This window comes from Lissotriton vulgaris, chromosome 6 (assembly GCF_964263255.1).
Source record: "Lissotriton vulgaris chromosome 6, aLisVul1.2, whole genome shotgun sequence".
Taxonomy (NCBI): Eukaryota; Metazoa; Chordata; class Amphibia; order Caudata; family Salamandridae; genus Lissotriton; species Lissotriton vulgaris.
In genome coordinates, this window is record NC_141694.1 from 103257 (window position 1) to 125575 (window position 22319).

The window sequence follows — 22319 nt, forward strand, 5'->3', positions numbered from 1 at the left end:
GAGGTGTTGTGCTTTTTGGCGGGTGGGTTGGCAGGTCTTGGGGCATTCCTGGGAAGGTCTAATACCGGATAGAAGTGGTTGGGACAAAATCCACAGTGATATTATTTTTTGCTATTTCTGACATTTTGCTCAATGTAGCGTTTTCGAGGGCCTGTTTGGGGGGCTTCCTGGTGTTTGTGGGTGGGTTTTGGAGTCTGGGAGCACTGCTGGCTATGGATACTTTAGTTTGCAAGAGGTTTGAAGCAAATCATGGTGGCAGAGGGGAGTTAGGGCCTAGCTGCAGAGCGCGCACGGAGTGATTTGGGAAATTGGGGAAAAAAATGACTAAGTCCCCATTTTTGTACTTTTGCTTTTTGGCTGTTTGGGGGTCTTCTACTAGTTTTCTCCTGGGTTGATGGCTCAGGGGCCATTGCTGGGAAGCTCTAATACAGGATAAAAGTGGTTTGGACCAAATCGGAGGCGGAAATTTTTGTCTGTTTTCGCTGACTTGCTTGCCTTTGAGGTGCTCTTTGGGGGGTCCCGGGTGTTTGTGGGTGAGTTTTGGGGTCTGGGAGCACTGCTGGGACACTCTAATCTTTATTGCATTTGCTTTTCAGGAAATCCGTGCTGGAAATTGGGAGTTAGGGCCTAGCTGCACAGCGCGTTTGGACCGAAGGCCGAGAAATATTGCAAGTATGAGATTTTCCATTTTGGCTGTTTAGGGGTGTTGTGCTTTTTGGCGGGTGGGCTGGCGGGTCTGGGAGCATTCCTGGGAAGGTCTAATACCGGATAGAAGTGGTTGCGACAAAATCCATGCTGATTTTTTGTTGTTGCTATTTCTGACATTTTGCTCAATGTAGCGTTTTCGGGGGCCTGTTTGGGGGGCTTCCTGGTGTTTCTAGGTGGGTTTCGGGGTCTGGGAGCACTGCTGGCTATGGATACTTTAGTTTGCAAGAGGTTTGAAGCAAATCCATGGTGGCAGAGGGGAGTTAGGGCCTAGCTGCAGAGCGCACGCGGAGTGATTTGGGAAATTGGGAAAAAAATGACTAAGCCCCCATTTTTGTACTTTTGCTCTTTGGCTGTTTGGGGGTCTTCTACTAGTTTTCTCCTGGGTTGACGGCTCTGAGGCCATTGCTGGGAAGCTCTAATACCGGATAAAAGTGGTTTGGACCAAATCGGAGGCGGAAATTTTTGTCTGTTTTTGCTGACTTGCTTGCCTTTGAGGTGCTCTTTGGGGGGGTTCCGGGTCTTTGTGGGTGAGTTTTGGGGGTCTGGGAGCACTGCTGGGACACTCTAATCTTGTTTGCATTTGCTTTTCAGGAAATCCGTGGTGGAAAACGGGAGCTATGGCCTAGCTGCACAGCGCGTTTGGACCGAAGGCCGAGAAATATTGCCAGTATGAGATTTTCCATTTTGGCTGTTTGGGGGTGTTGTGCTTTTTGGCGGGTGGGTTGGCGGGTCTTGGGGCATTTCTGGGAAGGTCTAATACCGATAGAAGTGGTTGGGACAAAATCCACGGTGATTTTATTTTTTGCTATTCTTGACATTTTGCATAATGTAGCGTTTTCGTGGGTCTGTTTGGGGGGCTTCCTGGTGTTTGTGGGTGGGTTTTGGAGTCTGGGAGCACTGCTGGCTATGGATACTTTAGTTTGCAAGAGGTTTGAAGCAAATCATGGTGGCAGAGGGGAGTTAGGGCCTAGCTGCAGAGCGCGCACGGAGTGATTTGGGAAATTGGGGAAAAAAATGACTAAGTCCCCATTTTTGTACTTTTGCTTTTTGGCTGTTTGGGGGTCTTCTACTAGTTTTCTCCTGGGTTGATGGCTCAGGGGCCATTGCTGGGAAGCTCTAATACAGGATAAAAGTGGTTTGGACCAAATCGGAGGCGGAAATTTTTGTCTGTTTTCGCTGACTTGCTTGCCTTTGAGGTGCTCTTTGGGGGGTCCCGGGTGTTTGTGGGTGAGTTTTGGGGTCTGGGAGCACTGCTGGGACACTCTAATCTTTATTGCATTTGCTTTTCAGGAAATCCGTGCTGGAAATTGGGAGTTAGGGCCTAGCTGCACAGCGCGTTTGGACCGAAGGCCGAGAAATATTGCAAGTATGAGATTTTCCATTTTGGCTGTTTAGGGGTGTTGTGCTTTTTGGCGGGTGGGCTGGCGGGTCTGGGAGCATTCCTGGGAAGGTCTAATACCGGATAGAAGTGGTTGCGACAAAATCCATGCTGATTTTTTGTTGTTGCTATTTCTGACATTTTGCTCAATGTAGCGTTTTCGGGGGCCTGTTTGGGGGGCTTCCTGGTGTTTCTAGGTGGGTTTCGGGGTCTGGGAGCACTGCTGGCTATGGATACTTTAGTTTGCAAGAGGTTTGAAGCAAATCCATGGTGGCAGAGGGGAGTTAGGGCCTAGCTGCAGAGCGCACGCGGAGTGATTTGGGAAATTGGGAAAAAAATGACTAAGCCCCCATTTTTGTACTTTTGCTCTTTGGCTGTTTGGGGGTCTTCTACTAGTTTTCTCCTGGGTTGACGGCTCTGAGGCCATTGCTGGGAAGCTCTAATACCGGATAAAAGTGGTTTGGACCAAATCGGAGGCGGAAATTTTTGTCTGTTTTTGCTGACTTGCTTGCCTTTGAGGTGCTCTTTGGGGGGGTTCCGGGTCTTTGTGGGTGAGTTTTGGGGGTCTGGGAGCACTGCTGGGACACTCTAATCTTGTTTGCATTTGCTTTTCAGGAAATCCGTGGTGGAAAACGGGAGCTATGGCCTAGCTGCACAGCGCGTTTGGACCGAAGGCCGAGAAATATTGCCAGTATGAGATTTTCCATTTTGGCTGTTTGGGGGTGTTGTGCTTTTTGGCGGGTGGGTTGGCGGGTCTTGGGGCATTTCTGGGAAGGTCTAATACCGATAGAAGTGGTTGGGACAAAATCCACGGTGATTTTATTTTTTGCTATTCTTGACATTTTGCATAATGTAGCGTTTTCGTGGGTCTGTTTGGGGGGCTTCCTGGTGTTTGTGGCTGGGTTTTGGGGTCTGGGAGCACTGCTGGCTATGGATACTTTAGCTTGCAAGAGGTTTGAAGCAAATCCATGGTGGCAGAGGGGAGTTAGGGCCTAGCTGCAGAGCACGCGCGGAGTGATTTGGGAAATTGGGAAAAAAATGACTAAGTCCCCATTTTTGTACTTTTGCTTTTTGGCTGTTTGGGGGTCTTCTACTCATTTTCTCATGGGTTGAGGGCACTGGGGCCATTGCTGGGAAGCTCTAATACCGGATAAAAGTGGTTTGGACCAAATCGGAGCCAGACATTTTTTTGTGTTTTTGCTGACTTGCTTGCCTTTGAGGTGCTCTTTGGGGGGTTCCGGGTGTTTGTGGGTGAGTTTTGGGGTCTGGGAGCACTGCTTGATTGCATTTGCTTTTCAGGAAATCCGTGGTGAAAAACGGGAGTTATGGACTAGCTGCACAGCGCGTTTGGACCGAAGGCCGAGAAATATTGCAAGTATGAGATTTTCCTTTTTGGCTGTTTGGGGGTGTTGTGCTTTTTGGCGGGTGGGTTGGTGGGTCTTGGGGCATTCCTGGGAAGGTCTAAAACCGGATAGAAGTGGTTGTGACAAAATCCACGGTGATTTTATTTTTTGCTATTTCTGACATTTTGCTCAATGTAGCGTTTTCGGGGGACTGTTTGGGGGGCTTCCTGGTGTTTGTGTGTGGGTTTCTGGGTCTGGGAGAACTGCTGCCTATGGATACTTTACTTTGCAAGAGGTTTGAAGCAAATCCATGGTGGCAGAGGGGAGTTAGGGCCTCGCTGCAGAGCGTGCGCGGAGTGATTTGGGAAATTGAGAAAAAAAGACTAAGTCCCCATTTTTGTACTTTTGCTTTTTGGCTGTTTAGGGGTCTTCTACTCGTTTTCTCATGGGTTGAGGGCTCTGGGGCCATTGCTGGGAAGCTCTAATACCGGATAAAAGTGGTTGGACCAAATCGGAGGTGGACATTTTTGTGTGTTTTTGCTGACTTGCTTGCCTTTGAGGTGCTCTTTGGGGGGGTTCTGGGTGTTTGTGGGTGAGTTTTGGGGTCTGGGAGCACTGCTTGATTGCATTTGCTTTTCAGGAAATCCGTGGTGAAAAACGTGAGTTATGGACTAGCTGCACAGCGCGTTTGGACCGAAGGCCGAGAAATATTGCAAGTATGAGATTTTCCTTTTTGGCTGTTTGGGGGTGTTGTGCTTTTTAGCGGGTGGGTTGGTGGGTCTGGGGGCATTCCTGGGAAGGTCTAATACCGGATAGAAGTGGTTGTGACAAAATCCACGGTGATTTTATTTTTTGCTATTTCTGACATTTTGCTCAATGTAGCGTTTTCGGGGGACTGTTTGGGGGGCTTCCTGGTGTTTGTGGGTGGGTTTCGGGTCTGGGAGCACTGCTGGCTATGGATACTTTAGTTTGCAAGAGGTTTGAAGCAAATCCATGGTGGCAGAGGGGAGTTAGGGCCTAGCTGCAGAGCGCGCGCTCAATGATTTGGGAAATTGGGAAAAAAATGACTTTCCCCATATTTGTACTTTTGCTTTTTTTGCTGTTTGGGGTCTTCTACTCGTTTTCTCATGGGTTGAGGGCACTGGGGCCATTGCTGGGAAGCTCTAATACCGGATAAAAGTGGTTTGGACCAAATCGGAGTCGGACATTTTTTTGTGTTTTTGCTGACTTGCTTGCCTTTGAGGTGCTCTTTGGGGGGGTTCCGGGTGTTTGTGGGTGAGTTTTGGGGTCTGGGAGCACTGCTTGATTGCATTTGCTTTTCAGGAAATCCGTGGTGAAAAATGGGAGTTATGGACTAGCTGCACAGCGCGTTTGGACCGAAGGCCGAGAAATATTGCAAGTATGAGATTTTCCTTTTTGGCTGTTTGGGGGTGTTGTGCTTTTTGGCGGGTGGGTTGGTGGGTCTTGGGGCATTCCTGGGAAGGTCAAATACCGGATAGAAGTGGTTGTGACAAAATCCACGGTGATTTTATTTTTTGCTATTTCTGACATTTTGCTTAATTTAGCGTTTTCGGGGGACTGTTTGGGGGGCTTCCTGGTGTTTGTGTGTGGGTTTCTGGGTCTGGGAGAACTGCTGCCTATGGATACTTTACTTTGCAAAAGGTTTGAAGCAAATCCATGGTGGCAGAGGGGAGTAAGGGCCTAGCTGCAGAGCGCGCGCGGAGTGATTTGGGAAATTGAGAAAAAAATGACTAAGTCCCCATTTTTGTACTTTTGCTTTTTGGCTGTTTAGGGGTCTTCTACTCGTTTTCTCATGGGTTGAGGGCTCTGGGGCCATTGCTGTGAAGCTCTAATACCGGATAAAAGTGGTTGGACCAAATTGGAGGCGGACATTTTTTTGTGTTTTTGCTGACTTGCTTGCCTTTGAGGTGCTCTTTGGGGGAGTTCTGGGTGTTTGTGGGTGAGTTTTGGGGTCTGGGAGCACTGCTTGATTGCATTTGCTTTTCAGGAAATCCGTGGTGAAAAACGGGAGTTATGGACTAGCTGCACAGCGCGTTTGGACCGAAGAACGAGAAATATTGCAAGTATGAGATTTTCCTTTTTGGCTGTTTGGGGGTGTTGTGCTTTTTAGCGGGTGGGTTGGTGGGTCTGGGGGCATTCCTGGGAAGGTCTAATACCGGATAGAAGTGGTTGTGACAAAATCCACGGTGATTTTATTTTTTGCTATTTCTGACATTTTGCTCAATGTAGCGTTTTCGGGGGACTGTTTGGGGGGCTTCCTGGTGTTTGTGGGTGGGTTTCGGGTCTGGGAGCACTGCTGGCTATGGATACTTTAGTTTGCAAGAGGTTTGAAGCAAATCCATGGTGGCAGAGGGGAGTTAGGGCCTAGCTGCAGAGCGCGCGCGGAATGATTTGGGAAATTGGGAAAAAAATGACTTTCCCCATTTTTGTACTTTTGCTGTTTGGGGGTCTTCTACTCGTTTTCTCATGGGTTGACGGCTCTGGGCCAATGCTGGAAAGCTCTAATACCGGATAAAAGTGGCTTGGACCAAATCGGAGGCGGAAATTTTTGTCTGTGTTTGCTGACTTGCTTGCCTTTGAGGTGCTCTTTGGGGGGGTTACGGATGTTTGTGGGTGAGTTTTGGGATCTGGGAGCACTTCTGGGACACTCTAATCTTGATTGCATTTGCTTTTCAGGAAATCTGTGCTGGAAAACTGGAGTTATGGCCTAGTTGCACAGCGCGTTTGGACCGAAGGCCGAGAAATATTGTAAGTATGAGATTTTGCTTTTGGGCTGTTTGGGGGTGTTGTGCTTTTTGGCTGGTGGGTTGGCGGGTCTGGGGGCATTCCTGGGAGAGTCTAATACCGGATAGAATTGGTTGGGACAAAATCCACGCAGATTTTTGTTGTTGCTATTTCTGACATTTTGCTCAATGTAGCGTTTTCGGGGGCCTGTTTGGGGGGCTTCCTGGTGTTTGTGGGTGGGTTTCGGGTCTGGGAGCACTGCTGGCTATGGATACTTTAGTTTGCAAGAGGTTTGAAGCAAATCCATGGTGGCAGAGGGGAGTTAGGGCCTAGCTGCAGAGCGCGCGGGGAATGATTTGGGAAATTGGGAAAAAAATGACTAAGTCCCCATTTTTGTACTTTTGCTTTTTGGCTGTTTGGGGGTCTTCTACTCATTTTCTTATTGGTTGACGGCTCTAGGGCCATTGCTGGGAAGTTCTAATACCGGATAAAAGTGGTTTGGACCAAATCGGAGGCGGAAATGTTTGTCTGTTTTTGCTGACTTGCTTGCCTTTGAAGTGCTCTTTGGGGGGGTTCCGGGTGTTTGTGGGTGAGTTTTGGGGTCTGGGAGCACTGCTGGGACACTCTAATCTTGATTGCATTTGCTTTTCAGGAAATCCGTGGTGGAAAACTGGAGTTATGGCCTAGCTGCACAGCGCGTTTGGACCGAAGGCAGAGAAATATTGTAAGTATGAGATTTTGCTTTTGGGCTGTTTGGGGGTGTTGTGCTTTTTAGCGGGTGGGTTGGTGGGTCTGGGGGCATTCCTGGGAAGGTCTAATACCGGATAGAAGTGGTTGGGATAAAATCCATAAGGAAAAGCCTTTTGGCACTTTTTGTAACTTAGGGTTCGTTAGGGTTAGCCCTAGCAGCAGGATTTAATGTGTTTCGGGGTGTTCTAGATTTTTGCAACTGAGTTCTGGGGTCTTAGAGCACTCGTGAGAATGTGTAATTTTGGTTGCAAATCATTTGAAGAAAATCCATGGTGGGAAAGGGGGGATTTGGCATAGTTAAAGAAAGCCTCTGCCACTATTCTTAACTTAGGGCTCGTTAAGGTTAGCAGTATTTCTATTGCATGTGTTTGGGTGGGGGGGTTTTGTGTCTTGGAGCGATGCTGGCTATGGATACTTTTGCTTGCTTGCAAGTGGTTTGAATACAATCCACGGTGGGTAAGAGGGTATTTGGGCCTACTTTTACTTTCGAAGTACGTTTTGTCAACAGTTTTCTGCTAGGCCTCATTTTTTGAGATCTGATTGGGGGTCTTCTACATTTTTGCGACTGGCTTTAGTAAGGGTGTGGGTGGGAGCACTGCTGGGAAGGTCTAATTTTTTACTAAAACACAGTTTACAGGGAACATTTCTTGAGAGGAAGGATCCGCTAAATTAATTTGCCCATAGTTATTTATCCTTCAAAAGGTGACTCAGACAGAGTACGCACTTTCAAAAATATTGTACTGTCTATTAGGAAAATCAAAGTGTGACTTTTTGCACTATAAGGCGTACATACCTTATATATATTTATCAGTGCTGTTTTTCATTCAATAATTACAGGCCGGGTTTCAGTCTGTGCAATGGGGAAAAAAGGATGGAGTCAGGCTTCACATTAGCGAGCCTCAATTCAGCATCCGCCAGGCAGGCAGTGGACAGGGTGTCTTCTGGTCACCAACATTGATGGACGAAGCGTCAGCTGGAATGGAGGAGTGCCGCTAATAAGAGGAATTGTTTGCTGCATGCAACTTACTTACCAAATTCAACAGGACAAATACAACAATACAGATACAGTATCCATTCTTTTCTTCTATGAGTGTGTGTGACTGCATTTCTTGGATCTCTCTCTGCTTCTAAATTGATCCCTACAGCCATTCCATAGGTTTTACTACGGCTATTTTTTAAACCTAATTTAATGTAGCCCTGTGTACTGTCGCATTCTGTCATTCACGGTTGTCGAAAGTACTACTTACTTTTCAGTAACAATGCATTCAGTAGTGCATGCACTTCCTTTATGTCACGTAAAAGATTAATGGTTAGCTTTGTACCCAAAGATTTCTTTATCTTCAAACATTGTTTGTCTATGCTGTGCTTTTTTTTTTCTCTCAACAAAACCTACCCAAAAAGAAACCCCCATTCCCATCCATTTTACAAACCCCAACCCTCTTCCCCCAGGCTGTGTGGTTTTGCTTGATGTGTGACTAAATGACATCAATAATTCCACACACTTGCTGGGGAGGATAAGGTCATAGCAACAGGCTGGTGAAGGAACCTGAGGATATATACTAGACTTACGTAGCTTCAGTACTATTTCTTGTAGTAGTAGCCAATGTCAAAGAAATCCTACACAAGTACAAGTTATACTATCAATACTTTACCATTTGTTAGGCTACATTGTGGCACTGTTGTAGTCTAGTGTACTGTCACCTGCTATATTCTCTATTGTACCGTTGTAATGCTTCAGTAAGGACAAACCAGGTTTCATTTTCTTTTTTTCCATAGCCATGCAACTGCCACTGTGTCACACAACTAGTACCACCGGAATGAGGAGGAAATTTCATCCGCCCTGGATTGCAACCTTAATCGCCATTTCCCGTGGAGCCAGCCCTGGGCCTAGCCCTACTTTCAAACACAAATTACAGGTAAGATAAGCGTTTGGTTGGAGGTAGTATAATGGAGTATTAGGAGAGACGAGAGATTGACGGTAGTACTACTAAAGTCCTAGGACTATTCAGGAAAACAAACTTACTGTTAAACCCCCACCCATCAGACTCAAAAGCATTAAAAAACAGGTATGGTCAGATAAAGTTACCAAAAGTATATTTTTATAGCCCTAACAAAATAATCTCCCGCAAGACCCTCCCTAACCCCAACGATTGTCCTACAAAAGTCCCCAAAAAACCCAACTCCCAATTCCCACCCCCCAAAAGTTTATAGTCTGAGGGATAAGTGGCGCCGGCATGCCTTGCAAATCCTGTGAGGGGCAGCTGCTTTCTTTGCTGCTCGGCGGTGGCGTTTGGCTTTGGTAGCCCGGCTCCGTACCGCTGGAGCACTGCGCTGGCTGGCAGCCCGCACGGAGGAGGATGCAGCTGTCCCAGTGGATGTTGTTGTTGTAGTACCAGACTGCGTCTCCTCCTCCTACAGGGCCACCAGCCGCCGATATTCACCGACAGTGGCATCCAGCCTCCGTTGCCGGGCCATTCGAGCCAGCTCCCTCCTCCTTGATGGTCTCTTGGATTTGGAAGGAGCAACTATATGAAGAAGGAAAGACATAGTCTGTAACCAATGCTCCTTAAGATTAACACAAAATGATTGAGCAGAAAGTTGTCACAGTACAAGTAGCAAATTGAAAGCACAGTACATAACTATTGAGGACAGTATCTATGTAACCTCCGACTTCTTCATCCTTGCTCTAACATTAGTGGGAGTTTAACCGCATCGGTGCGGCGGCTTTTCCCGCTGTGCGTGGCATTTTTAAAAATCCCACGTAACGTGACAAAGCCAGCTCGTCATCCGCGCAGCGCAGGTAACGCCCATGACGAGCTGGCTTTGTCATCCGCAGGGAAGGGGTTAAGGAACAAATTCTACAAGCACTATGGACTTCCATTACAGTCGACTATGGCAGTACACTAGTCTCATTCTTCTTCTTCTCTCTTGTTCAGGAAAATTGGTATGTTATCTTATGCAAGCCGGCATAATGCCAGCGCAGTGAACTTGCACCCGAGAAAAACAGACGCACACCATGGTGAGTGAGACAGACTTGCGTTACTGTACCGGTCCAGTACATGCAGGAGGTGAAGCTCTTACTTTTCTATTACGGGTGGCACTGAGAATACGCTCTGTTAAAAGGGCTACTGCTTAATTAATTTAGCTTTCACCCTACAGTGCAAATGAGAATTAGAAAAGGAAAATGATGAAGCTAAATAATCTGATTATCTATCACTTCACATGGGATGTATTTGATGACATATGGGATGACTTTAGGTGCTTTGCTTATTATTGAGTGAACAGTGATACACCCACACATGAATGACGTACTACTACTAAACTAAAGTTATTAAGAGAGGTAGGGAGTGTCCACCATAATAACTGGATATATGCTGTGCTTGCAGTTGCAATACAAACTACTGCTACTATTCATGGTATTATTTGGACAAAATTACAACTTCTTTTCCTTGCCTTTCCTACACTGGAACGGACGTGCGGGTGCGGTGTTACATGCTCTCCAAAGTAACACTTAGTTCATCCAGTGACCGTCTACTCTCTCTAGATATAAATATGCTATCTAAGAGTCAGATAGTACCGTGAATGATCCAGGCATCCATCCATTCAAAGTATATGCACACATACAGTTTCTGTTTCACCCACCCAGGCTGTTCTCCTTCCACCCATCCTTGCTTCATCATTCACCCAGCCATGCACCATACCATATTCTTTCCTTCCCAGCCACCTCAGGGACCAAGCAAACACATATCATTCTTCTTTGCCAGTCATCATTACATTTCTCGTCCTTCCACACTTACCTACACCCTTCTTTTGCTTTTCGTTCATCCCATCCATCAAGTTCATCTCAGATCTGATTGGGATTCTTCTCGCCAAAAACTTCACAGCTAAGTCGAAGTACATTTAGAGGAGGCTACTACCTGGTTTATTTATATTACACCCGTGCAGAAAGCACACTCTGCAGTCTTCAATCTCAATAAGTAAGGAATATATAGCTTACCTCTGCCCGCCACCACCGTGTTATCCCCCACAGAATTGTCCGGCACTTCCACCGCCTCCTCCCCAGAGTTGTCCTCGTCCAATGCCGCCAGCACCTCCGCGCTGGCCCAGCCTCCAGATGTTCCACCTACAAAGTACATTTAATAATGTTAGAATACACCACTCACTACTATATAATATTTGGTCTAGGAGGAAGAAAGAAATGTGAAAAAAACAGTATACAATTTAATAATTTGTGACTGTCTACTCTAAAGTAAAAATGTCCCTTTTTCCAGGGAAGGCTGTTGTCTTGCTGCACTTTTTGGCACAACTGATGAATGCTTGCTTTTTATTTTTAACATGCACAACTTTTTCTCCTAACAGACAGAAGCTTGACTTCTAAGAACACGAGCAGGACCAAGTTCAAACCAGGTGAGAGCTCGGCTCGACCACAAGAAATGTGTCCAATTAATCGTCAGCACTAAGCACTTTTCCATTTTCAGTTAAACTTTTAGTTTTATGACAAACTTGATTTTAATAAATGTGTTTACTTTTAATAAAGCTTTTAAACTTAAATAGACTCTGTGGTTTTTGGTCCTCTAGACTAGAGTGGATGAGCTAAAGGTTTTGCAATTTTTGCAAGCATGAGTCCGTGCCTCTGACATCATCGGTGACTTTGGGAGTTAATGACTCTGCCACACTATATAGTCAGTAAGGAGATTGGGGGTTCAACTACAAAGTCTGTTATCACTGAGGTATGTGGAAAGTCTAACAGCACCTATTATAATTGATAAGCTAAGCAATGCATTATTCAATGTCCATAGTTCTGTTTGTGCAGATTTGTCCCTGCAACAGTAGTAGAATGGATTGTCCTCCTATCCAAACCAAAAGTAAAGTAGTATCTTATTCTTTCTTGGTGGTCATTCACCTTTTTATTGTTGGCAATTGTCAAAGCATAAACATTTAGAAGACTTGAAAATACATTATGGACAATCCCAGAGGACTGCACTCAGTGCATAGAGCTATTGCTGACTAGAATGGGAGTCCAATGGAATTGCCAAATGTGCAATCTTAGTTAGCTACACAGACAGACTAATAAGAATAATCTAGTAATACCACACAGATTCATAGTCGAGGCAGGATAAGAATTTAGATCCAGTCTACAAGAAGATCAAAGACGATTTAGAAAAAACCAAATGAGGAACGCTAGGAAAAAATAAGTACTCTATATTAAAATTAAAACTTACTGGGGCCAGCAAAGGAGCCCTCGCCTGCCCAAACCTGGCCTGCATCCTGAACAGCACCCTCCTCCTCCTCCTCCTGTGTCCTCCTCTTGCCCCTGGGGGAAGCTGATGTACAACATGAAAGAAAGAAAAACAGAAAACATGGATGATATTTGTCAACCAAATCAAACATTTCAAAAGAACTAACAAAATATTTTGGCGAAATAGCAAATAGACAACTATTCCACGGGATATATTATTGACCAATCTCATGTGGTCTACTACGTTATTAGTATTGCTTGATTTGCGGACCGTCGAATTGGAAACTTCTTATGTTACTCACTAAACAAAGTACTAAAAAGGTTTGCCTAGGATTGGCAGGCAGCAGTCAGCAGCACGCGAAGTGACAGCCAAAGTCTATGGTGATTGCAGATCAACGACAACACTAAAGTTTCCTACTACATTAACCAGTCATTAAAATACTCAAACTATCAATCCACCACCACTATTTCTTCTTATTGCCATGTGTACAAAGGAAGGACTGGACTTGAGTCTAAAGGGGCTGATTTAGAAGCCCCCTGCGGCTCTATTGCTCCATTGTTGCGTGACTTTTGTGACGCAGCGGCAGAACAAAAGAGGCGCCATGGTACAGCGTATATTAACAACATGACGCATATGGGAGATGCATCACGTTGTAAAGCCCTGCGCCATCAGGGGGCATTCCGGTGCAAGGGAGGGCGTTCCTGCGCAGGAACATATCCTAAAAGTGGCTGAGGGAAATCTACAAGATTTCAATCAGTCACTTTGAGGACAATGATGCGTGACTCAAACCCTGCGCCTGCTTGAAGCAGACGTACGGCTTGACGCAGCATTGGGGAGATAGGGCTCCCCAGAGCATTGATGGAGCTGCTCCATCATTGCGACGCAACTCCAGCAATGCGCCGCCTTTACGGCACAGATGCGTAACGCTTTGGTGACGTTTTGGGCCCATGTTGCACCGCATTGTAAATACGGCGCACCATGGATGATGGTGGCGTGGCGCACAATTACTGGCGCATCCCTGTTACTTTGCAGGGATGCGCTGGTAATTAAAAATCGGAACCTTAGTGTGTAGCATTACGCAGTTCATTAAACTACACTCATACATAATTTCACAGGCCAATGAAATGAACACAAAATCGAAAACAAATAAGCATAGTAGCAACACTACTGAGAAGGAGAGCAGTGCACCTGAAATGCACAGAAGATTTTGAAATATAATTTACCTACAATGTAACGAGCAGCATTATTGCTCTTGGTAAAAAACAAAAATTTGCAATATAATAACACAGCAGGAGAAAACAGAGTAGTAAAGAAATAGCTACTACTACTCACCAAGCCCTGGGATCTCAAGGCCAAGCAGGTTGAGCAGATCTCGTTCACGGGTCAGGACATCCGTCCAGCGGTGGGTGATCTGGTTGTAGGTGCGCCGGACCCGAGAGTGGTGGTACATGGCCCGGCACACCTTCTCCCACCGCTTCCGGCACTCCCGGATCCCGTACCCGACACCGATCCTGCCGCCTGCCATGATGGTCCTGGGGAGGCGGCGCTGAACATAAAAAATGAGTGTGGCCACCTCCTCCGGGCTAAAGATCTCCCTGGGTACGACCTCCTCCCCCCTCAAATGCCCGCACGGGAGCCGGGCACGAGGTGCGGGACCCTTCCCCTTCTCGGGACGCTTCCCGGCTCCCTTCACCATGGTCTGGGCGGAAAGGAATAAAGAAAATAGAATAGGGAAGAGAAGAAAAGAAAAGAGTTTAAAAAAGTAGTTTAAATTAACCAAAAGTAGCAGTAAACACAAAAATATAGGGCTAGAAAAATAGAGGGATAGATAATAAGTAAAATAGATCAAAAAAAACTTCAAACAAGCAAAGGATGGCAGAGATTTAGAGAAGATACAAAAAGCATGCCCAGAACCATAGCAATGAATGAGAAACAAGATGGCCGCGACCGTTCACGACCGCGCGGGTAAGTTTGCGCGAGATTTTCCTTGCGAACACTCGTGAAATTGTACTGGTGAGCCGCACACTTTGCGAGATTACACTTCGCTCCCGGAAACGGAAATACGTCATGCAAACAAGATGGGCGCGCCCTTGAACGACCGCGAGGATAACTTCGCGCCTTGCACTACAAGCGGCTCGTGAAAACGCACAAAACCTTGCGAACTAACACGCTGCTAAAAAACAAATTGCATATTCGCACGAATTCACGGCTTCCGAATCCGATCTCGCGCGTGTTCGCACCCCGTGAATCCCACGAAATTGCAGAAAAACGAGTTTTGCAAAACTGAAAGAACTCGGCAGGTGCAAGAGTTCAAACTCATCATTAGTAACCATTCCCTGCAGTGCTTCCTGACTGGGGCCCCTCCAGAGTTCAGTTGCTAGTTGCAACAATTGTATGACCCTGCTCTGACCCTCACAGCAGGCTCATAGAATAGCTACAAGTAGGCCACAAAGGTCCTGGAAAAAAAATTGCACTGCAACAGAAAGCAAATTACTGATAAGGAAGCAGGTGCCAGACGTGGAATTTTAAAACAGTGATACATTAATAAAATTACCCCAAATTAATTCATGTCAGTGAAGCAGGGCAGGTGTGCTTGCTTTTCCCCCCCATAATCTACAGTGATGATGAACCAGAGGGTGGCATTGATGTAACAGAGGGTGGCATGGGTGAAACAGATGCTGGGAACCTGTGATGATGAACCAGACGTAGAAACAACATAGTCAAGACCGTTGCGAGCCGACAAGTTAGTTCGCAATTGCGAACTGGTACCAAATCCTCGCGAATTGGCAGAAACCCTTGCGAACACACAAAAAACAAAAATTCGCGAGAATTCGCTGATTTTGCAGATTGCGAGTTCGCAAATTCGCAAAATTCGTGAACGCCAGATTCGCAAAATTCGCCCACGCTTAATCCTGGAACAATGGACCAAGCACCTTCCAAGAAAAAGAACAGGAGGGTAAAGGCTGTGCCTTCCCAACTGCCTACAAGTGAGGATCAGACTTCACAGGAAGCTGGTCTTGAGACCCCTGATGGAACTGTCTCTGAAGAACTTGAACCTGACCAGGTTCAGTTTCTGGGGACAGAGGGACCTTCTAGGGCAGACTTGGGGAAGGCTCAGTTAACACGTACTTCTCTTGAACCTCTCAGACAGCAGGCTGCTGCTGAGGCTGCTGGGAATGCTCAAGGTGCCCATAAAGTATATTGGGATGATGGACTCCTTTATTCAGAGGGTAGAGACCCCAAGCCTGGTACAACCAGGAGGTTGGTTATACCTCTGCAATTTAGGGGCTTCCTACTTACCTTGGCCCATGATATTCCTTTAGCATGACACCTAGGCCAGAATAAGACTTGGGACAGGCTTGTTCCTCACTTTCACTGGCCTCACATGTCTGAAGACACCAAGGAGTTTTGTCGCTCCTGTGTAACCTGCCAAGCCAGTGGTAAAGCAGGTAGCACCACAAAGGCCCCCCTGATACCACTACCTGTGGAGGGGGTTCCCTTTGAAAGAGTGGGGAATGATATTGTAGGTCCAATGGATCCCCCCACAGCATCTGGGCACAGATTCAAACTGGTGGTGGTGGACCATGCCACCAGGTACCCAGAGGCAATTCCACTTAGGACCACAACAGCTCCTGTTGTGGCCAGGGCCTTACTTGGAGTTTTCTCTAGAGTGGGGTTTCCTAAGGAGGTAATATCTGACAGAGGTGCCAACTTCATGTCAGGATATTTATTAGCTGTGTGGAAGGAATGTGGTGTCAACTACAAGTTCACCACTCCTTACCATCCACAGTGTAATGGACTTGTTGAAAGATTTAACAAGACCCTAAAGGGTATGATCAAAGGATTACCTGAGAAGCTCAGGCGAAGATGGGACATCCTTCTACCCTGCCTTTTGTTTGCTTACAGAGAGGTCCCTCAAAAGGGGGTTGGCTTCAGCCCCTTTGAATTGTTGTTTGGGCACCCTGTAAGAGGACCCCTATGTCTAGTGAGGGAAGGATGGGAGTTACCTCTCAAAAAGCCTAAGCAGGACATAGTGGACTATGTACTTGGTCTCCGCTCCAGGATGGCTGAGTACATGGAAAAGGCATCCAAAAACCTTGAGGCTAGCCAAGAACTACAGAAAGCTTGGCATGACCAAAAGGCTGTCTTGGTTGAGTTTCAGCCAGGACAGAAGGTATGGGTGTTGGAGCCAGTGGCCCCAGCAGCACTCCAAGACAAATGGTCTGGACCCCATACAATTCTGGAGAAAAAGGGAGAGGTTACCTACTTGGTGGACCTAGGAACTCCCAGGAGCCCCCACAGGGTGCTCCATGTCAACAGACTAAAGGCATATCTCAACAGGGAAGACATGGGCTTGCTCATGGCTACAGATGAGGGACAGGAGGAAGAGAGTGACCCTCTCCCAGACCTGCTCACTCAGAACCCTGAGAATGGCTCAGTTGATGGTGTGGCCTTAGATGGCAGCCTCACTGAACATCAACAAAATGACTGTAGACAAGTTCTGCAGGCATACAGGCATATGTTCTCCTTGACACCCAGTCAGACTAACTGGTGTACCCATGTGGTGGACACTGGTGACAGTCTTCCTGTAAAAAGCAAGATTTACAGGCAACCTGACCATGTCAGGGACTGTATAAAGACTGAGGTGCAAAAGATGCTGGAATTAGGTGTCATTGAGCCTTCAGAGAGCCCCTGGGCTAGCCCAGTGGTTCTGGTCCCCAAACCTCACACAAAAGATGGCAAGAGAGAGATGAGGTTCTGTGTGGATTACAGAGGACTCAATGCTGTCACCAGGACAGATGCACACCCTATTCCAAGGGCAGATGAGCTCATTGACAAGTTGGCTTCTGCCAAATATTTGAGCACATTTGACTTGACAGCTGGCTACTGGCAAATCAGGTTAGCTGAGGAGTCTAAAGCCAAGACTGCATTTTCTACCCCTAGTGGGCATTATCTATTTGTGGTGATGCCCTTTGGTTTGAAAAATGCACCTGCTACCTTCCAAAGGTTGGTGAATCAAGTCCTTACTGGGTTGGATGACTTTTGCGCAGCATATCTGGAAGATATTGCTGTCTTTAGCTCCACCTGGGAGGATCACCTGGTCCACCTGAAGGAAGTGCTTGAGGCTCTGCAAAAGGCAGGCCTCACTATCAAGGCAACAAAGTGCCAGATAGGGCAGAGTAAGGTTGTATACCTGGGCCACCTTGTAGGTGGAGGCCAAGTTCAACCACTGGAGAGTAAGATCCAGACCATCAAGGACTGGTCCCCTCCAACTACCCAGACTCAGGTCAGAGCTTTCTTGGGCGTGACTGGGTACTACAGGATGTTTGTTAAGAACTATGGGTCCATTGTGACTCCTCTTAATGATCTGACATCCAAGAAGATGCCCAAAAAGTTTCAGTGGACAGTAAACTGTCATTTGATGACCTGAAGAAGGCCATGTGCTCTGCACCTATCCTGAAGATTCCTGACTACTCAAGAGAGTTCATTGTCCAAACAGATACTTCTGAGTTGGGAGTGGGAGCAGTGCTTTCACAGCTTAATGTAGATGGTCAAGACCAGCCCATTGCTTTCATTAGCAGAAGGCTGACCCCCAAAGAAAAACGTTGGTCAGTCATTGAGAGGGAGGCCTTTGCTGTGGTGTGGGCCCTGAAGAAGTTGAGACCATACTTGTTTGGCACTCACTTCAAGATTCAGACCGACCATAAGCCCTTCTTATGGCTTAATCAGATGAAGGGTGAAAACCCCAAGCTACTCAGGTGGTCCATTTCCCTACAGGGGATGGACTTTACAGTGGAGCACCGCCCAGGGACTGACCATGGCAACGCAGATGGTCTCTCCAGGTACTTCCACTTAGAACATGAAGACACAACTGGTCAAGGTTAGTCTAATGTCCCTGCGTTTGGGGGGGGGTTGTGTAGGAGAGTAGGGTCTGCTATCCTATGGTCACCCCAAATTTTTGCTTTTTGCTTCACTGGTTTATGACTTAATGTGGCTGTGGGCCTGCTAATCAGACCCACAGCCTGCTGTTCTCTCTCTAAATTACTGCCAATGCACCCTAGGTGCATTACAAATTGGAACTGGTTTACCTTATTGTCCCCTGTAACATTGTACCCTAGGTACCCAGGGCATAGGTGTTTCCAAGGCCTACCAGGGGCTGCAGCATGTATTGTGCCACCCCTGGCCTGGCCTCCATATTTGACACAACTGGCTGATCACTCAGCTGGGGTAAGTTGGTGTAATCACCTCTTACTTAGATATAGTATCCCTATATCTAACCTTAACTGTACACATATGTTCCTATCAGCCACTCCTATGGAAGGCCTCATCAATCCTGGAGGCAGAGTGCTTGGAAATATGTAAGATGGTGCTCTAGCATGAGCTGAGCCTGTCTGCAGCTGTCGGGAACCACTCCCTTAGCTGTTCCGGGATATTGCCATACCATATACTCTTAAGTGCATTATAATCCTTGCAGCTATATGCTAACTTTGGTTTGGCTTTATCAAAACATGTCGAGTAAGGTGTCATACGATTTGGAATACTATCCCCTCGACAGTTCTGTCGACGGGGATAGCATTCCACCTTTCTAGAGGGACACGACATGTGTGTAGCCTTAACCCCGGTTAAAGTTAACCAGAGCCTCAGCATCACAAAATGGATGCTGCCACCACAGACACAAGTCTGACCTCCTGCTTCTGGGAGTCCTTCCAGCGAGGGAGGCTTGGACAAAGGGTTTCCTGCCTTGGGAGGTGCGAGCACAACCCCAGGCAGGATTTTGTGTATTGGGTAGGACAGGGCTGAATAGATTGTGACAAGCCCGGGGCACACAAGGTGTCCCCGTGCATAAGCCAGTCCAAACCGGTCCTGGGACTTTCCAGACCCAGGCCTGGCGAGGAGATGGACAAAGAAAAGGGGGTGTAACCGCACCCCTTCCTGGTCCCACCCAGAGGAGGGACCTAGCAGGCGATCCACCCCTCAGATTGGGAATAAGAGTGGGAGCAGTGGCAGAGCACCTCAGATCATCCTGAATCAACTTGAAACAAAGAAGAAGACTGGACTTCGACATTCTGCTGCCCAGAAGACTGAAGAGAATCTCCCTTGTGGCCTAGGAGTGGCCACCCTGTGAACACAGGCACCAACCAGCAACTCGTTGTCTGCTTTGCCGCCGCCTCCCGCCGGAGCCCGAGCTCAGAGCCCGACAAGAACCAGACTCCCAGACCTCTCAGAGCCCGATCCACAGTCCCTGCAAAGAAAGGACCCGTGGAGGCACCGAGTGAAGTGGGACCGGACCTCTTGAAAGACCCCCAAGAAGCTGACTGTGCAGCATCCGAGGCACCCTCGATGTTGTGCTTTATGGACTGAGAACCCCCACCACCGAGCAGCCCTTGCAACAAAGATCAGCCCCCCAGCATCTCCATGATCTGCGTGGGGCCCTTTTCCATTTTGTCACTCAACGCACCATCCCGGCCACTAGCCATGTGGTCAGCGGCCATCTTGGCGACAAAACCAACAAACTACACTACAGGCCTGGTTGCTCCAAACTTGCCCTTGCTCCTGTAAAAAGGAGCACCCGCTCTGACCTTGCTGGTCCGAATGATAAGCCTTTTTTGATTCCTGTGTGGCTTGCATTAGCCAAAGCTTGTTTGCACCAATCAAGTTGCCGACACCGCCAACAGCGAGAAGCCTGCATGGGACAGCTCGTGACTGACTCCTGGACATCCTCATCCCCTGGTGTCTATGTGGCTACAGAGAGAAGCTACACCTCAACGCCTGTTTGCACCCGACATCGCCTGGTTCCAATCTGGTTCCACGGTAGTCACTGGCTAGTGACTTTGAACATTGTCCCCTCTGCTTTCAGGTCTTCACAATTTCAGATCCACCCTTGGATCCACCGGAACTCTTCACATCGAGCCGCCTGCAGCATCTTCAGCTCCAAGCACCATCGACCAGCGTGACGAAACCCGACACTACTTCGACCCTATGCACCCACTTCCTGTGGGTGAGGTAACTCAGCAACGCCGGTGTTCCCACACTGGTACACACCTCTAGGGCCTGTGTCTAAAGTTTCAGCTTTCTAGGTCACTCGGAAGGTTCCTAACTAACTAACCTTCTAACTTTTACGCACCATAGACTTTGCATTGGTGAGTGTTTGCACGTTAATCACTGCACCCGATTCCCGCGGGCCTTTCCCGACTTAGTCACTGCTAGTCCCGATCAGCTCCAGCAATTCCCAAGGCCCTAGGCCTGCTTCCTTTTAGATTAGTATCTCTTATACCACTTTCTTAGTATATGGTTTAGGTGGCCCCTAGGGCTCATCCATATTGTGCAACGTTTGTGTATTTTAAACTGAGTTTTGTTTAACGCTTGTGCTTCTTTGCTCATAAAGAGTTCAGGGGATATTTGTAGTTAATAAATATATATATATATTTTCAATATATATCTGTGTGGTGTCCTTTCATGTGGTATTCAAGGGGGTTGTGTATGGTAATACAGCTGGCTTCACATGCCTTTCAGAGTTTAGCCTAAGACTGCTTTGTCCACGTTGCCACTAGGATAACTGGTCTATAAGGTTGACTTACAACCGATCATCATAAGCGTTGCTTGGCATGCTACAAGGTGATCACTAGAATTAGTGAGCATCACACATCAGGCCAACTTCTCACACTTATTACATATGCAACAGAGGGCGCTGATTTGCGAATGCGAGCTCAGAAACCACACACATGTAATAATAAAATTTAAAAACCTATTTAAAAAGACAAACTTGTACAACATAGAATAAAAACATGTCAGACACCAGGGGATAAGGTAACGGTCCCAGGTGCTGATTGTATCAAACTCAGACAAAACCATGCAGACAACATTTGCAAAGAAGGAACAAAAACCTGATTGGATTAGTGGGGGGTGAAGACAAATCGATCCCTAACAGGTTGAGACAATATCACTCTCTCATCTACAGAGATGAATCAGGTTATTGCACAATTGTCCAGTGTTTACTACATTGTGATGCAAGTTCTGTGGACACCACCAATGAATGTGAGTTAGGGTGTTTCTCTTTTCCTACCAGGATTAACCACCATGTCACCTTTCATGATTAGACTGGAACCGGGGCTGGGTGGGGTGGAGGGGGAGCAGGGAGATGGTTATTGGCCCTTCCTAAGAGTTCATGGCAGGAACCCGTTGAAGTGTCCTCAACAATTATAAGTAGGGGTGGGCGTAACTTGTACCACTCTCTCTAGTGTAATTACTCCTAATTACTGAAAACATACTCAACATTATGCATAATTATGTGAGAAGCTTAATATGTATTTGGAGCTATTTCCTTAGTGTAAAATTTACCCTTGCGTCCAAAACAAGCCTGTGGATGTATTTTGCGCCAAGAAAATGCTAGAGGAGTAACTACTTGTTCTCTCTTAGTTTGTTATTCTTGTGCTCCTGCTTGAGGATTTGTGCCCAAAATTACTATTTATTACTCAAGTTTAATATCATAATTGTGGTAGGGTGTGTAATACATTCCACTCCACTGGTAGAGCTCACAGAGTTTTGCTTGCTTTGCGTTATGATTGGAACATTAGGTTCCGGCAAAACTCTGTCAAACGCTGTGTAGTGGAAATGATTTTGCCACTGGTAAGTTGACAAGCACAAACGAGATTTGGTGTCTTGATGGAGCGAGGTGGAGAAACAAAATGTTGTTTACCCCTCGTGAATTCATTTCCTCATAACTGTAACCTTTATTAATTCCGTGGTTTTAAATACTAATCAACGCATACACAAATAACGCAGGAATATTAATCGCCTTGTATGGAAAACTATAACTGACTAATTCAGTAATATCGTCATGTTGTTTATTAACGCAAAGGCTTTAACCCGTTTTCTGCGGCCCCGATTTTCCCGCAGTGCGGCACTTCCGCAAAACGGGCGGGGCCGCGTCGGCCATTGGCCGACGGCAACACTGGGAAGGTAGTGCTGCCATCGGCCAATGGCCGACGGCAGCAAGGAAGGGGTTAAATTAATCAAAAGCAGCATAAATGTGCTGTCTGTTTATGTATTTTGTAGCAAAAACATGAAGATAAGTGAGTATATCATGCATATGTGTTGCTTATTTGCTAGGTAACAACTAACTTAGTATGGGGGGAGGTAAACAAAAGGGCTATA